The sequence below is a fragment of the Pinus tabuliformis genome, chromosome 4_2, assembly GCF_031772625.1.
Source record: "Pinus tabuliformis cultivar Carrire ecotype Pingquan chromosome 4_2, CPIR1, whole genome shotgun sequence".
Lineage (NCBI taxonomy): Eukaryota > Viridiplantae > Streptophyta > Pinopsida > Pinales > Pinaceae > Pinus > Pinus tabuliformis.
In genome coordinates, this window is record NC_142304.1 from 1,042,188,953 (window position 1) to 1,042,205,032 (window position 16,080).

Here is a 16,080-nt window from a genome sequence, read left to right on the forward strand (position 1 = left end):
AAAGAAACATGCATTACAAGTGTTAAAGATCAATCTTACAACAAATACAATACATGTGTGAAAACTTTTTGGCCTGTTAACAGGCTTCTAAATTAAGAGAAAGTTCCAAGACACATCGTTACACCATACATCACTAACCCTGTCAGCGGGGCGTTGGAGCCACTACTTACTCCTCAAAGAAAATATTACAGACTCTCTTGGCTATGTGGGAGGAGCTGAGGTGAAAAGTCCTTTCATGTACAAATGAGGGGGTATTTATAGCCAAGGGTGAAACTAACCCTTGTGGCTATTCGAATACCCTCATGACCATTCGAATTCCATCACTTTTTGACTTTCATGACTCTATGTTCAACAAGTGGGTCTCTTAGACTTCCACATTACATCACATTGATTGACAACAAGCCCATAGTGGAGATGTGGGCAACATGACTCATGACTTGACTCGACATGACTTGACATGACAATGCTGGTACATTCATGTTGCTATTGGAGTGCATGTTGAGCTAGTGTTGCTGTGTGATGGATGTCTTCATGGTGTATCATAGCTTCACCTCTGCATGGTGAATTGTGTGGAGTCTTCGATGGTCCTTGATTTGCTTGATGAAGCTTTAGGATTTTGTTCCTTGCTTTCATGCTAGAAGGCTTAACAGGATCACTTGTTTGCGAAGGTGCATGTTCATCACGTTCATCTACTTCGCATGCATGCTTCGTTCATTCATCTGTTGGTGAACCTGTCCATCTTCATGTGCTCCCTTCATTCATCCCATTCATCGTCTTGAAATGTTTGTTGGTGTACCTATAAGTGCAGTCACTCATGATGAGACAACATCAAATACAAAACCTCCTAGTCTACCATGACACATGATCATTCGAATGCAGGTGATCGAGAAAGGTAGCAGGGTTATGATGTGGGATGATGGCTCTGGGCAACTGCTGATGAAAACTGTGCAAGGGTCACTAAGAGATGGAGATAAACAATCTGAGTTGACATTGACTGTATGTAAGGTTTGGCTCAGCTAGGAGGAAAAATTGTACAAATTTTGGGAGGGACGGTCCGGGCTGCAGGAGGGAAAGGCAGACATGTTCTACACATTTTCCAGAATGAATAGTCAGTAGGGGTTGGACAACCAGATTTGTGCAATTTTCTAGAGGAATGGGTCGGGTTGCATGAAGGGTGAGCAGGTAGGGATTGTGCAATTTTTCCGGGGAACTGCCTAGGAGACTGGTAGCCAAAACTGTGCAATTCCCAGAGGGAATTGCCAGTTGGCTGCTGGGGTCACTAGCAGCCAAAACTGTGCAATTGCCAGAGGGAACTAGCTATTGGCTGCTAGGGTCATTGGCAGCCAAAACTATGCAATTCCCATAGGGAACTGCTAGTTGGCTGTTGGGGTCACTGGCAGCCAAAACTGCACAATTCCTAGAGGGAACTGATAGTGGGATGCTCAATCACTGGCAATAGAAACTGCGTAATTCCTAGAGGGAACAAGCAGTTTGCTGCTAGGAGCTGCTGGCTGGGAAAACTACACTGAGGCTAGGAGGTTAGGCTGTTAATCATCTCTTCACAATATCTAAGCTGAGATGAGCTGATTGATGGGCAGCGAAAGGCCTGCTCATGAGCACTACACAATTTTTGAGATGAACAGTCGGTCGATTGTCCTGATGACTGACTGGGAAAATTGCACAATTTTTTGAAAGAGGCATGGATGGGTACTTGGTGTCTATCTGACCTATCTGCGTAGTTTACTCAGTTAGTTGAATGGGTGAGGCCAATGGCCTTTGCACAAATTTTGAGGGGATTCAGTCTCGGGGTGACTGTCGGGTCAGACTGTCCAGGTGGCTAGCATGAGAGTTGATTGAGTTGCTTGCCAGTAGCGCATCATGAGAGGACTACCTTGGTGCTTTTGAATTGTTTTGGTTGACAATCGATCAAGTTGAAAGTAGGTTGATGGTCTTCTGGTCATCAGAACTTCAACCAAAATGACTAAGTTTGTGAACAATTGAAATATGCATAGGTGATCATATGAACACATGCTCGCATGAATTGATAATGAAATGACAAAACCATCCAGATACACATGTTCAACATGACCGACAGATGGTGCAAGCAACAAGCGTGACACTCATGATTTATTGTTCATGATTGAGATGACGCTTCTGTGATAGTTAATGTGACTCTGTGTGTGAGTGCAACAAATTCTTTCATGGCGAACACAACAGAAACATACAAAGCAAAGACTTTGAGCATAACCAAAACATGGCCGCAAGCATGACTTGGACATCAACATGCAAAGACTTGGATGCAATGAGTAAGCAAGCTGAATGTAAAGACCCACACGAGCTCATGGAGTGAACCCAAGTATATGCAATCATCAAGTGAAACTCTTCAGGGGAGGCTCCCAAATTGGTGCAAGGCAAAATTTTGGAGGGTGGTTGTAGCTGCTACAACACATGGCGACACACTGGTAGAGCTCCAGCTTCTAAATTTTGGTTCATTGCTAGCACAGGGCCTTAGTATTTCAAGGAGTATTGAATCATTGTGCATGTTACTTCAGTTTCCCCACTTATCCCATGGTCATACATGGTTCACCCTTTGCCAACTCAGTCAAACAAAATAGAAAGTTTAGCTTAGATCTCAGTGTTTCGAATCTAGGAAGGGTAGTTTAGTTTGCAAGATGAAGATTTTCAGAGTATAAGTTTTCATCTCTAGTGTTGCTCCGTATGATGCAGGAAAGTGTTCCCTCTGCGGACAGAGGCAACCCCTCTAGCCCTAGAGTGGGTCTATTCACAGCAAGGACAAAACAACAATTAACTCCCTTAAATAGTCATCATTGGAGTCTTACCTCAAACCGGTGGTTGATGAAGTTCCGTTGCGCTGCTCCAGCTTCTGTTTCCTTCTCCTTAATGAGCAATCAACCTAAAACACCACAAAGAAACAACAGAGCACGTAACTGAGAAACAACAATGATCTATTTACTTATAAAGTCAAGATGTCATGAGCTATCAAGTAAATTACATACAAGACATAGGAAACCATCATTGATTGTATTAATCATAAATCAAGAGCAAAGCTTACAACCAAGTCTTGATGTTGCAAGCCTTCTCAGAGGGTCCAACCAGTGTGTTTCTTCAAGCATTCACTCTCAAAGATGGGTCTCCCAAATAGCAATATATCTCTCTCTCTCATTCACAAACTTTAATACAAGGTTAAGGGCACTCCACAACCTCTTACAAACTATTAGCAATCCCACACTTGTCACACTCACACCAAAGCTATCTACAGAGCTCAAAACAAGAACTAGCAACCAATAATCCAAGAATTAGGAACTAGTAGATCATAGCAATGGTGAGTGATTTCATAGGAGGAGGAGCCTCCATGAAATGAGGGAGAGGGAGCTTATCCTCAAGGGAGGTTGCACAAGAGGTGGAACCACCATCCTAGAGGCAGAAAGGCCACCCAAACTAACCCAACAACCAGTTCTAGAAACATCTAGAAGGCCGACTGTTTGAACTAATTCACCAAATCTGGATCGTCACGAGTTTATAACTAAGCTTTAGCACCGACATCGCTAGTAGGCAATATAATCAGTCAAAACGTCACCAAAGATAGCATATAGACTCATGTCGGAGCATGAAATCTGATCGTTATGGGAATCAGATGTACTCCCATGATGAAATCGTGACTGCATTGTTTATGACCGCTATCTGTCGCGTATATTTAGCTAATTATCGCGATGAGGCAGAAAAATTAGGAAAAATGGGTCAATTGGAAACATAAGAGAGCACTTGTTCAGTATGAGCATGTGTTACTGGACACATGACACAGTAGAAGGACTGGGGTGAAGGCAGTGACAAATTACTGTGTAACAGATGCCCCCTAAAGTATGAAGCTCGAGAGAGTGGGAGGGGTGAAATGCTTTATGAAACTTTTTGAGCTGGAGCACCATCTGGAAAACCGTGCAGGTGCAAGTACAACTAATATATCTAATAGTGAAATACATGTAGTCTAGGTATGGGCACAACCATCCAAAAGACATATGAACTAGGTTTGTGGTATGGACACAGCCATCCAGCTAGTAAGACCATGATAATGACAAAGGTATGGTCATAGCCATCCATGAAGACTCAGGTATGGTCGCAGCCATCCATCAACGAGTCATGAAATCACGAACCAATCCACACAGCTTGAATATGTGTAATCTTAGTTTGGGGTCTTGAAACCTAACCAATAATAATACAAATTCTAGCATGCGAATAGATGTGCTGAAGTCGAGCATGATAGAAAGTCGCTTGATTACTGGTCAATGAGGAAAACCATTAACAAGTGCGAGAGAAACCACCAATAATGCCAATGGCTCTCAAGGTATTGTCAAGTACAATCCACGAAGTGTGAAAAATGAGCTGAAGTTGAACACTCGTGGACTCAGCTAATTGACAACCAATGATGAAAGTCAACCGTCAGGCACGAAGAAATTGCCACTGAGGCATGCAAACTCTAAGGTACCAAAGGGGATCTCTAGATCAATCTCTTGGATAATGAGCTAATGTCGACAGGAGACGATCCATCGCAGGAGGGCCATAATGTTTCCCCCATCAATGACACGAGATAGAGAACAAGTGCAAGATGGCGAAACAGAGTATCAGAGGAGGAGGTAAGGATGTGAACTACAGAAGGATTATACTCTTGAACATGTCAGTGAAACGACTCCGGAGGGTGGCAGCATTTAGGTACCAAGAGATCAGAGGCTTGATGGAGATAGCATGGATCAAATGGAATAAGGCTAAATGGCAACCCAAAACCCTAGAAGGCCAAAAGACGATGTATGGATATCCCAACTTGACAAGAAGAAAAAGTGTCGATGTTCAAGAGTGACTAGCTGCCGCAGGTAACCAATGACAACTTCCAAATTTCCCCCTACCATTGCTGGGGAGTACCCCAATTATTCTTGAAAACAAGCTTGAAGGAGATAGCATATGCTTGTAATATAAGTTTGACCTTTGGCCGAATCCAACCTAGTAATAGTTTAATGAGCCCTAGGGAGGAGAAGCTCGAGTCTCGTCATGGTGACGAGTCCAATGTCGTCAGGGTTTAACGATTCCGACATAGGTAAAACTCAGAGTCTTTTTCATGTTTAGAGAGTTTGAAAAAGACATGGAAAAGAAAACTCCACGGGGGTCCTTTTTCGTAGATTTGTGTCTCTTGAGCCCGAAAACGTTTAAAATAATACTCGAGAGAACTGCTTCACCATTACAATCAAGGAGTACTTTTTCATAATTAGTGGCCCTGATCTGAAAAAAAAGTAAAAAAGCAATCGAAGACACGTCATTTCATAACCAATATCGAACTCAAAACGACAAAATTCTGGCTATCTTTTCAGATTTATACGGTCGGAAAAGCGCTAAAAGTGGACCGCGTTTTTATTCCGTTTAATGAGTAAAAAAGGGAAAAATACTCAGCAATATTTTCATCTTTTACGAGTTAGAAAAGAGCTTAAAGCAGACCTTCATTTTTATTCTCTTTAATGAGTCAAAAAGGGAAAAATACTCGGCAATCTTTTCATCTTTTACGAGTCAGAAAAGAGCTTAAAGTAGACTCGCCCTAGAGGAACGAGTGGTATAAAGGGTAGTAACTGGTTCTGGCAATGATGGAACTGCTCAAAACATGTAATGGTCAAGAGGCTAGCTAATAAAACCACTCATTGCTACAGTTCCTCAGGAAAGGACAAACAACCAAGTCAAAGCATATGATCGGCCAAAGAGATGGTGGCGATGGAATGAAACAACCAAGGCTCATCTAGCAGAATTTAACAGATAAAAATGGCAATGATGAGGTGTAAATTGGGTATGGGTTCATTTTTACACAAGCTTGAACCATGGAGAACTTTGCTTGGATTCGGTTTCATGTTTACACAAGCTTGAAATGAAAACTATGCTTGTTATGAGTTCGCATGCCCCCAGCATAATGACACAAATCGAGGTACATACCCCCCAAGCTTCATTTCATCCAACGGAGTGGATGGAATGAAGGTTCACTTTCGATATCTTGGAAAGACTCGACTTGGATTTTACAAGATCTTGATCAAAGACTCGATTTGGAAAAAAAGTTGTTTTATTTTTTGATGAGGTTGACACAGTAAAAGAACTATCCTCATAACCCTTGTTTCATTTTTTAACGAGGCCAACACAAGAAAAGAACTATCCTCGGAATTCCTTGTTCATGGGCCATACGAGAACATGGCTCCAAAGAGGTCTTCACTAGATGGAAGAAATGCACTCTGGGAGGAATACATGTCATGATGCACCAATGACAGATCGGGTTCCAATGCCCCCAGTACATGATGTACGAGACCATCTACATGATCATCAGTAGAGGTGGAGACGGAATGGGTAGCCACATAATTGACCTGTGGCAAGGAAGGCACTGCTTGTGAGCAAGAACCAATAGGGGATGACCGCTGCGTAGGAGGCACCAGGGGACTAAAGAATGATAATTGATCGATGGTCACCATTCTTCCATCGTGTGGAAAACAAGCCACATGGAAAAGTGAAGAGACAAGGGCCCCCATGGCGTAAACATAGTCACGCCCAAGGAGAAGACTGAAATCGAAAGCACCTTGGACAACCATGACGTCTATATAGACAGTTTTGACCCCCAAAGTAATAGGAAGCTTCAGGAGGATCCCTAAAGGTTGATTGGTTCCTCTGTCAAATGCCAACAGATTCTGTATGACTGGCACAAGTTGTGGAGATCCCAAAGCTTGCAAAGTAGTGGAAGGCATAAGAGTGACAGATGCACCCTCATCCAAGACAGTGCTAGGTACTACCTTATTATAGGCATGTACTGTAATCTGGAAAGGCACATAAGATGGAAGGCGAAAAGTAGTCAAGTGACTCTAGTCAAAGGAAATGATCAAAATACTTGGTGGGGGTATCATATGATTTCCCCCATGCTCTACAGGAACCAAAGAAAGAATCTCATGATCAGCAGGGATAGGAGGGTTGTTATCGGACTTAGTAGAATCTAATGAGACGAGAAGAACATGAGCATGATGCTTCCGAAATAGAGTGATCAACGAGTGGTGAACCCAAGTTGACACTCTCCCTGACCAATGGTTAGTTAGGAACAGGCTGAGCATAGCTAGGTTCGGGAAGAGAAGGGTGGACAAGAGAAGAATCTAAGTTAATCTCTTTGTCAATCAGGAAAGGGTTTGAAGAGAGCCTCTGATAACCAATGGGAAGTTGGGGTGAAGAAGTTGTAAGACTTTCCAAAATGTCGGAAGCTTTATCCATAAGCGGACAAAGGTGAAGGGGATGGTTGCCTTCACATAGCCTACAGGGGAATCGAATCTTCCCTTTCTTCTTACCATTTCCAGTTGATAGGGTAGCATCGCCATGAGCTTTAGAGGACAACGAGGGACGAGCCAAATCGTGAGAACATACTTCTAAGATCCTAGGAATACCAGGACAATCACAAGGAAGATGGTCACCCTTCCAAAATTTACAAGGAAACTTAACCTTCCACAGAGGAGTAGAAGGTGGTCCAACCTGAGATGTACTCGAAGCAATAGCTGCACAGGTGGCCTCGCATTTATTGGACTTCTTCTTCTTCTTCATCATCATCTTCTTCTTCTTCTTCTTCTTAGTCTCATGGTTACTAGATGTGGAACTTTCACCAGGCGAAGGAGGAGAGGAGGAGGAAGAAATATGGGAAGAAGGCATAAGCTCAACCTTGGAATCATTGTGTCATGGTTCGGTCGAAGGAGACAGTGGAACAGGATTCATGACACTCAGGACCATCGAGGTTGAAAACAACCAAACGGGTAAATCGATGGTTAACCCAGGCAAGGACAGTGTTGCCATATATAGATCACCGGTATTTCCAAAAGGAGGAAATAGATCAGAATTTCCATCTGGGGAAGACCTTGACTGGTAGACTCGGGGACTGTTTCCATCAGGAACGAGCCTGAGAAACACTCTTATCACAACTAAGAACTTGAACTACAACCAAGAATATTTTGTGGGCAGTAAATTTTATGACACAGGAACAAAACTTGATCTTTTCATGTTTCAAGAGTCGAGAAAAGGACGAAAAGGTGACTCTATCTCTTTCAAGGTTTAATGAGCCTGAAAGGACAAGTGCTCAGATGGACCTTTTCTTTTAAGGAGTCTGAAAAGGAACGAAAGTGACTACTCTAGAGAAACTAGGCAAAAGGTTTACCAAACATCCCATAAAACTGCATATACACCTTGGCGATCATATGAAAACCAAGGAATTTCCGTACGGCAGTCAATATTCCCGAATGCTGTGTTCGGTGCGTTATGGTTTGCAAGGCGATAGACACAACTTCCTAGGGATATAGGATGATAACCTAGTGGGGTATCCCAACATATACTCGATGGTACTGGGAGCACAATTCCGTACTAGACTGCTATTGAGTCACAGAAAGAGGAATCACCCAACCTTGAGTGAAAACAATAGTGACTAGGTTTAACGACGCCGGAGCACGTCTCTAGCCTAGACCTCTAAATAGTGTGCGTTATGTTCCAATGCGTTGTTAACTTCATTCAGTTCATTTTAGAGTTGATCTTGAATTATGTTTCAGTTTTCAGGCCTTACCGTATGTATATCAAAAACCTAGGATGCAGCTAGAATGAGTAAAACATCTTTTACTTCAATGAACACCTACCTACAGGAGGGTAGAGAGATCATTCCCAAACAAAGAAAACCAAGACAAGCGAATGCAAACACTAAGAAACACAATGCATCAATACACTATTCTCACGATGCATTGATACTACTAATGAGAAATTTAAAATTCGCTTTCCAATTTCTCAAACATGAAAATTCGTAATGCAAATGTACTTTCACTTTCGTATGCTAAATGAATGCAAACTTTTGATTTTCTTTTTTTTTGAATTTAAAGAGACAAACAAGTAAGTGTGAACTCTTCAATCCAAACAATTGTGATCTATGCTTGGTAGTGAAGAAATCGAATCAACATAAAAAATTGGTTCAATAATCAACACTAAAAATCAACCAGCAAGAAAATAAGCAGTGAAAAAGCCTCAAACAAATCAATAAGATGGTTGTGGATGAACCTTGAACAGACAAGTAACCCAAGCAAACAGTTTCTCGACGAAACTTCTAAAGGGCCAGGTCACATGGTCTAAAAACACAAGACTCACTCAATGAAATCAAAGAGACAATACCCTAGGCAAAAGCAATTAAAACAAGCTAATGAGAGACAAGAAACAACAGGGGATAAACAAGATTGATGAATTGAGGAGGTAAAGTTGTAAAAACAACTTTACAGGAATCATCGCGGGTGTTACACTGACAACTAGAGATGAGTTGCTAGTGTTACACTGACAACTAGAGACTGTCGCAAGTGTTACACTGACAACTAGAGACCGTCACAAGTGTTACACTGACAACTAGAGACAAGTCGCTAGTGTTACACTGACAACTAGAGACGGTCACGAAAGTACACCTATTTTCCGCGACAGTCCGATTTTAAGAGTCATCGCGGGAATTAAACTAGAAAACTGAGATGAAAGCCAAATTGTCGTGGGTACAAAGCTATAACATCAGGGACATCGTCGCGACTGTTAAACTATTTTCCGCGATGATCTTAAAAACAACAACAAATGAACAAAAAACTCCCAAATAAAAACCAATCAATCCTTCAATCAATGTAGGGATTTCCCAGATCAACCCAGGTAACCCAAAAGACTGATAGTTTATCCCCAAAATTCAAAAGACACCGAATCCAAAATCAAAACAAGATAAAACAAGAGAATCAACATACAAAGGGCTCCCCAACGGAATCGCCAACTTGTGATGCAGGAAAGTGTTCCCTCTTCGGATAGAGGCAACCCCTCTAGCCCTAGAGTGGGTCTAGTCACAGCAAGGACAAAACAACAATTAACTCCCTTAAATAGTCATCGTTGGAGGCTTACCTCAAACCGGTGGTTGATGAAGTTTCGTTGTGCCACTCCAACTTCCGTTTCCTTCTCCTTAATGAGCAATCAACCTAAAGCACCACAAAGAAACAACAGAGCACGTAACCGAGAAACAACAATGATCTATTTACTCATAAAGTTAAGAAGTCATGAGCTATCAAGTAAATTATGTACAAGACATAGGAAATCATCATTGATTGTATTAATAATAAATCAAGATCAAAGCTTACAACCAAGTCTTGATGTCACAAGCCTTCTCAGAGGGTCCAACCAGTGTGTTTCTTCAAGCATTCACTCTCAAAGATGGGTCTCCCAAATAGCAATATATATATATATATATATATATATATATCTCATTCACAAACTTTAATACAAGGTTAAGGGCACTCCACAACCTCTTACAAACTATTAGCAATCCCACACTTGTCACACTCACACCAAAGCTATCTACAGAGCTCAAAACAAAAACTAGCAACCAACAATCCAAGAATTAGGAACTAGCAGATCATAGCAATGGTGAGTGATTTTATAGGAGGAGGAGCCTCCATGAAACAAGGGAGAGGGAGCTTATACTCAAGGGAGGTTGCACAAGAGGTGGAACCACCATCCCAGAGGCAGAAAGGTGACCCAAACTGACCCAACAAATAGTTCTAGAAACATCCAGAAGGTTGACTGTTTGAACTAATTCGCCAAATCTGGATCGTCGCGAGTTTATAACTAAGCTTTAGCGCTGACATCGCTAGTAGGCAATATAATCAGTCAAAACGTCGCCAAAGATAGCAAATAGACTCACGCTGGAGCATGAAATCTGATCGTCACGGGAATCAGATGTACTCCCGCAATGGAAGTACAACTAGACTGTTTATGACCACTGTCCGTCGCGTATATTTAGCTAATTATCGCGACAAGGCAGAAAACTTAGGAAAATTGGGTCAATTGGCAATAGATGAGAGCACTTTTTCAGTAGGAGCATGTTTTACTGGACACATGACACAGTAGAAGTAATGGGGTGAAGGCAGTGACAAATTACTGTGTAACACTCCGCTACCAGCAGGCCTGGATAGTACCATGGTGGAGTTATGCAGGAACAAACACATTGCTCCACTGCCAGCGAGCCTGGTCACTACCCCGATGGATTTGCATGCTTTACCTCTCTATGCAAGAAGCCTTTCTCTTCTTTTGCCTTTGTATTTCTTAAGAGAAATTTGCATAGGCACTTATTTATTTTGCGGCAGAAGAGGGATCCTGACTTATTGAGAGCAGAAGAGGTTGTTCCTTCAGAGAAGTATGTAAGGCCTCTAACATAGGTTTTCTCGTTTAGATTTTTCCCCTTCTTAATTTCTACTAGTTGGATTAGCTTAAACACACAAAGAAAAAAGCTGAGTATAGGCATGGGGCTTCCCAGTGTGGACACAAGTTAATGGTTGGACCAAAACTTCCCTTACAGGTGGTTCGTATTTTCTGTCAGAACTTCATCGGCCGAAGGTTGTAACCGAGCACAAAGAAAATGGACACAAGATGGGCCAAGTCCTCAAGTGTCACAAGTCTCTTCAAATTTTAGCCACATACTTTATTCAAAAGACAGAACGTAGTAGTTGGAAACACTTATTTCCAAAAACAGAAATAGTAATATATCAAACAAAAAAAATGAACGTGAACAAAAATAGTAAGCAGAATCAAACAAAGCGAAAGAAAATATAATAAGCAATGCAAACCAAATGAAACAACAAGAAATAAGTAGACTATGTATATGGCACGGGGGCGGCCCAACCTACTGAAACTAGTGTTTGAGGACCTGGCCATTAACAGGAAGATTATCAATCCTCCCAGCAAGTGATTGCAAATGATACATGTGTGAACCAAGTTTCTCGTGGACCAATGCTAGTCCACCAGGCTCCGCTACCTGAACCTGCTGGCATTCCATAAGACCTACAAGTGAAGACAATGCCACTGTTTCAGGTACTATGTGCAACATGGGTTCGGATGATGGCACGAGGTAGTTGTTTTTATTCCGGGAAGGGTTTAAGTTTCTGAAGTCAATGCGTAAGTGGATCTTCCCAAATTTCTTATGTGCAGGATTTAAATTAGAAAACCAAGTATGATGACAAACTTTTCAAGTAATCTGAACACTTAAAATATTAGTCAATCTTTTCAACAAAAGGCAAACAAACAACATGTATGTGTTACTTATTATTTGTTGCAATGGCTTGTCTCCTTCTTTACCTGGAATCTCATGTTGGATTTCTCGTGTGAAATGGGTACTCAGGTCATCATCTACTCGTGTAGACCCATCTCAGTAATGTTCAATCAAGTGGTCAATAATTGGTTGCTATTGCAGTGTGTAACTTGTACTGAGATTGGCCATCTTCGAATCATGGTGGGTTCCCAGATTGCTTTTCTCATTCATGGTGTTGGTCCTTTGTGTGTTTAGCATGAGTGCTTCAGCATCATAGTTTGTGACTTCGTATTTTAAAAAACTTGAAATCATGCATGGTGCATTATTTTGGATGACTGAAATACACTCGGTCCTTGAGCCATGATGTGTTCTTGATTTGTCAAGACTCATAGCCCACAACTTGTTTGTACATGGACGCTTGGCATGTTGGTACTGCTGCTACTACCACTATTGCTACTATTTCTACTATTAGAAAATCAAACTGTACAAATTTCATTATCATCAGTTGGGCAAGGATGGAGTCCCAACTACTTGTTTGATGAGGTTCAGGTTATCTGTGCAAGATAACACTCCAATGTATTTTCTAGGAAGCAATTTCTAAACATGCGTTCTCTGAAGGCTAATGGTTCATTCTCGCCATTAATAGGAGTGACATTGAGTTTCATATACCTCTCCGATAACACCCAGATTTGGTTGCATCTACCCTTGTACATAATCCACATGTGAGACCAGTCTGTAGTAAAATATCCATCTAGCTTGTTGGACTAGTCTCTGCTAAGTAGCAGGACATATGCTTCCAGTATGTCCACAATGACTATGTTGAGGCATTGGTGGACTCGACTGTCATGGGATAGTCAGATGATCACGTCTCGTAGTTCACCAATGGCTGGTACTGATGTTCTATCAAGTTGGGTGATTTTGGTGGATCGCTCCATCGTGCATTGATCTTCTTAGCAATGGAGAGCGGCATGACATTGGCTACCGCACCAGAATCAACCAAGTAGTTATGGACATTATAGTTGAAAACTTCGAATGAAACCAGGAATGGGGGGCAACCTGAGTTTGCTTCTTCCATTTGTAGTGTATTGAGCATAGTGGATAGTGATCCAAGAGGTGTGCTTTCTCCCTTGCTTGTGGAGGCCACGTTGTCTATTTCTATTTGTCCAAATGCGTGCAACAGGATATCTCACTGACTCTAGACTTTGGCTAGCTCAAACAAATTGATGTTCACTCGAGTTTTCTGCATGTCATCGACTATGCTGTAATCCAGAGGTGGTAGACTCATCGAGGTGTCCGAAGTGAAATGGATGTTCAGATTGTCCGGAGGAGTGTTGTGTAACTTGCTGCTTATGGACATACTCTTATTCGCCGATGTCTTCCTGGACTTTCTTTGTGTTTGTTGCTTTGAGGCAGCTGGTGGGTCGGCCTTCTTTATTTTCTATCTCACCTTCTCTTGCATCTCCTCAAGTGTAGGGGGAGCCCCTTTACTCCTAAGATGGTAACGGTCATTTTGCTTTCGGGGCTGCTTCTTGGTGTTCTTCTTCGAGACTACTTGCAAGCATTGGTATGCATTTACCACATCCCCAGAACTTGGTGCTTCGTCAGTTGCAACCTCTTCATTGTCATCAGTGTCTTTTGAATTCTCTTGTATGTCACCTTTCGCATCGATTATATGAGTACAGACAAAGGTAACAACTCACTTCCAATCTCAATAAGAGTTCTCAGGGTGAAATTATTCATGGAAGGAGAAGAACTTAGGATCGTTGTATTGGTTGAGTTGGAACATAGGCTTCTGCACAAATTTGGAACCAACCCGGTTGTTTCTTGTTGAACTAGTTGATGAACTGCTTTCCTGTCTCTATCTGGGCAGATGACTGCTCGTGAGTGCGTCCGTCTTTCGTTGCTTGAGTTCGAACACTTTGGTGGTCAAGTTCTTGACAAGGTGAGTGAGGGTATCAATATCAGTTTCTTTCTTGTCTCTACCCTTGCTCGTCGTTGCTTGGGGATTTCTTCTCGAATCCTTGGAGTATTTCATTGATTCGTCATCCTTGATGACTCCAATGGTACGCAAGTCTTTCTCAACAGCAATAGCCTCTTTGGAGCTTTCTAGAAGTGTTGGCTTTGCATCTCTGTTAGGGTCCCACCCTAACCCCCTTATTTATGTAATGGGATCACGTCATAGTCAAGAGTCAATAAAGCCCATATTAATTGTAAGTGGTTAATCCGCAATTAATGACGGAACCACAGTTAGTTGCAAATGGTCCGTAGTATTAGATAGATGGTATTAATAAAACCCACGGTATTGGCCCGTGGTATTGCATGTATGAGTCATATATAAAGGATAGAGACTCCCTGCGAGGAGCATCGTGTCTTATTTTGTAGTCGAGCTTTGCTCTATTGGAGGTTACCCCCTCGAAGAGGCAAGTGAACATTACTTTCCGAATAATAAAATCATTGCTATTCTGTGTTCTGGGTATCTTTTCTTCACATATTCTATATTTGGGTATCATTCTGTAGGTTAAGAGCATAACAAGTGGTATCAGAGCACTTTCCAGGGCTGGTGGGATCTCCATTTCTTAGCAAAAAATTTTTTTTGGCTAGAGACGTGTTCCGGCGTCTTTAAACCACGGGATTTGTCGTTGAGCACATAAACCTGGGGATTTGGGGAGGCATGCACGCAGGAAATACAAGAGGTGGTCACGTCTGTTGGACTCCCTTGTAACCCCTGTGGGTACCCCTTCGAGTAGTAGCGCATTAGACAGAACCGCACACGGATTGTCTTCCACGTACCCTCTGGGTATATCGGAAGCCCCCTAGGCTCCCTTGAAACCTCGCCATAGATAAACCATCGGTCATCTTGTGGCTACAGTACACTGAGAATAGCACTCAGGGAGATTACTCGCCCGTACGATAGGGTAGTCGGGTTGCACGGCTAAGGGTACGGTCGATCCTCCTTAGTTAGAGCCCTAAAACATTGGGCCAAGTACTACTGCCAGACCCTTATGTATATTGTGATCTATAGCACCTGACACTCCTCAAGACCATAGTTCCCTTTTTCTATCAGGGGATCACACAACATCTCTTCCAGACCGGCTTGTGCAAAGGGGTGCAACAGCAGCAGACATTAGATCCGCCATTCAGATCTCTCAGATCCACCAGATCGGAGTCATTGTGAAGGGTTCCTATACCGGGGTATAATTTTCGCAGGACTTTTGGCCGCATTGACATTTTGAGGATTTGGCCACTGCAGTATTGGGCACTTATTGGTGATCTAGCCCATCAGAATCAGGACGACGAGCTGAGCATGGTGGTACCATTCAATTATTAGTGAAAATTTTTAGGTGGTCCCAAATTTTCATCCGGTTGGTGTATGGTAGAAGCTAGAGCTCAAGCGATGGCCAATGAAAGGATGGACAAACTTGAAGAATCCATGCACACCCTCAGCCTTCAGCTTAACGGACTATGTAGCCAGGTCGCGCAACTCATCCCGAAGGACAAGGAGCAAGGCCACGAGGAGGCGTATAATGGTAATGGATACAATGAGGGTGAGTCTAGCCACTCTCCTCACGTTTGGCACACCCACCAACCACCCAGTCAGCGACCTCCCAAGTTGGATATGCATAAATTTGATGGTTCTCACCCGTCGGCATGGATAGCACAAATGGAGCAGTATTTCAAACTGAATCGTATCTTAGATGATGCGACTCAGCTTATGTTGGGGAGCATGTACTTGGATAATGAAAGGTGGCAATGGTGGGAATGGCATCAACGTTGCAATGGACCTTTTAGGACTTGAACCCAATTTACAAAAGCTCTTCAAGGCCGCTTTGAACAGGAGGACTCTTTTTTGGGTCGTCTTACTAAGCTCTGACACACTGGTACAATGGATGAATATATTACAGCTTTTGAAGCCTTAGCCTTCCGCACTTGGGGTCTCTCAGATG